Here is a 2552-nt window from a genome sequence, read left to right on the forward strand (position 1 = left end):
AAATGGAATGGGTGGTTCGTATGGAGGATAAGGTACATAAGATTTTTATTTCTCTTCCTCATCAATGTCATTGGATGATTGTACTTTTTCAGTCTCCTCATTCATATCTTTCACTTTTTTTCTCATCAATTTGCTTTCCATTTCTCAAGGTAACAATATTTACACGTCCTTTCAGATTTTGTTCAGTTTGCCTTGGAAATATTCTTGAAGTTTTTGATGATGAAACTTGTTTTTGTGCCACTCTGGAGATTTGGGTCTCTAACATTTTGTTGTGGGTGGCTATTGAGAGTACCTTATATGCTAGTTTTCTAAGTATTTTGTTCGCTTGTAAATTCTAATTTTTAAATTTTTATTTTGTTTACTTTGGGCCATGATAAAGTTTTCCATCATGATTTCGAGGTTTGACTTTATTGAAGCATTAACACCCATTTATCCTTGAAAGCTAGGTGGATCAACTGCTTGTTGGGGATGATTTTCTCTAAAATGAGGAGAGTTGTTATTTTAGGAAAAAATTAGGTTGCCTCTCCATCCAGGATTATAAGTGTTGTAGTAAGGATTTCCTCTCTGATCATTGTTAATATAATTAAGATTTTTCTTGGATAGGGTCCTCCAACTTACATAAATTGGAAATTAATACTAGTATGGTCAATGATTCCAAATATTTCATATGGTGGAGCAACATAGGCATCCTCTATGTTTTTATTCATGAGTGTCTCACCATCAACATTGTCTACTGTCATTCTCGTTGTGCATATAAGACCTTTATAAAAACGTATTGTAGAGTAATGAGGACATAATCTTAACATTTCTTAAATCTCTCACATGCTTCGTAGAGCGATTCCTCATCATTTTGATTAAAATTGGTAATTTAATTTATTAGTTGAGTTGTTTTACTCGGTGGGAAATATCTTGCTAGGATGCACAATACCAGAATGAGTTTTTTTTTATTGTTCGGGGATGCATAATCCCTTAAAGTGTGATTTTAATCTATCGCTTCTTGTTGTTGTGGTTGTCTATGTCTCATATCCAAAAATTATTCGATCTAAGAAATTGGTTGAACAAGATACCCCACAAATGCGATTCTTTCCATTTAACCAAAAACGAGAAAATTTTAAAAGTAAATAATATAATTTTTTATCTTAGTCTATTCGATGAAAGCATAAAGATAAATATCTAAAATAGTCATTGACAATGGCGCCAAAAACATGATAAGCCGCAAGCACACATTTATATCAAAGTAGTTAAATATCGTTCCACTAAGGACTATTTGGATTACTCATTCATAATTGTTCGATGATTAGCTAAATTGTGTTTTGGTTGATTAGAGATATTGTGATTAACTAAAATTATGATAAGAGGTAGACGTAGGATTACGATTATCTATTTATGACTAATCATGCAAACCTATATTTCCACTATATTATGAGAACTTTGCAGATTTCAATAGATAAATTCAAATCATATCTTCATGCAGAGTTTATGATCATATCTTCAAAATAATTAATCTCCTATTTTTGTTGAGTGATCTATTTGTTTAAGACCCTTTAAGAAAACATGTCTTTACAAACATAGAATTTTCTTAGTTGAACTAGAGACACTTTCATGTATTGGTTTAACCGTCAAGCTTTTTAGCTCGGAGAGCGGTGCTCGGTTTTTAGTGTATCAACCAGTATCTGAAGCATTCTCTATTTTCATAGAGACATATGTGAAAAATATAAAAATTCAGAGCAATATTATATATTCTCATAACGATGTTTACATTAAGGGTTTATGTGAGATCTGTCATTTTAAACAATCTTCATAATCTTAAGCATATTAGGAAACAACACACTCATAAAACAAGATAATAGAACCTCTTATTAAAAATTAAAAAAAAATAGAAACACCTGAGTTTTCTTCTTCAAAGTGCAGATATAAAAATGAAATTGTAAAATTTGTAGAGTGTATAATGTATATGAGAGCCTTTAATAGATGTTTGCAACATGTTTATATAGACTTAAACCCATTATAGTGGGTAATAATTTGCAGTTCAGCCTTAGATCATCAGTTTATAACAAATGGAAATAAGAAAGGTATGAAAAGGAAACAACAACAAAAAATAAAATCCAAGAGTCATTGGGGCCATTACAGACGTTATGCCCATTATAGGTTGGTCTTAATTGCCTCTGCATTACTCTAATTTTTTATTTTTGGAAACTTGAAAATCCCGGGGTCATTGTGGTTGTAATGCCCATTATAGGTTGTTCGTAAGGCCCTGTTGAGTGTAGTTTTGAGTGTCGGGTTTTTGTTATCGTCTCCACAGGGATTGTGAGATATCACCGTCGTTCGACAGTTGTTTTAATTCTTAACTCGTAGTAATAAGGGGTTTTGATTTTAGTCACGGTAGCTTGCATAAAAGTGTAAGAAAATGCGGTAAAAGTTTTGGTTTTTCTATTTGAGAAAGATTGTCAAAGTTAGGGTTCGACGATCACTTTGCATGTATATGTTCGATCAACAAAACTTATAAACTCCTTTAGATGATAAACTATTTCACAAAGTCCTCCCAATGTGTT

At 31.9% G+C, this 2552-nt stretch overlaps 1 non-coding gene across 1 annotated transcript; it reads left to right on the forward strand.

Annotated features, from left to right (window-relative positions):
- The first annotated feature begins 780 nt into the window (after positions 1-780).
- Positions 781-883, forward strand: LOC127109212 (small nucleolar RNA R71). Its single transcript, XR_007796551.1, has one exon. It is a non-coding gene; the product is annotated as a small nucleolar RNA R71 (small nucleolar RNA).
- Positions 884-2552: the final 1669 nt, after the last annotated feature.

This window comes from Lathyrus oleraceus, chromosome 7 (genome assembly GCF_024323335.1).
Source record: "Lathyrus oleraceus cultivar Zhongwan6 chromosome 7, CAAS_Psat_ZW6_1.0, whole genome shotgun sequence".
Taxonomy (NCBI): Eukaryota; Viridiplantae; Streptophyta; class Magnoliopsida; order Fabales; family Fabaceae; genus Lathyrus; species Lathyrus oleraceus.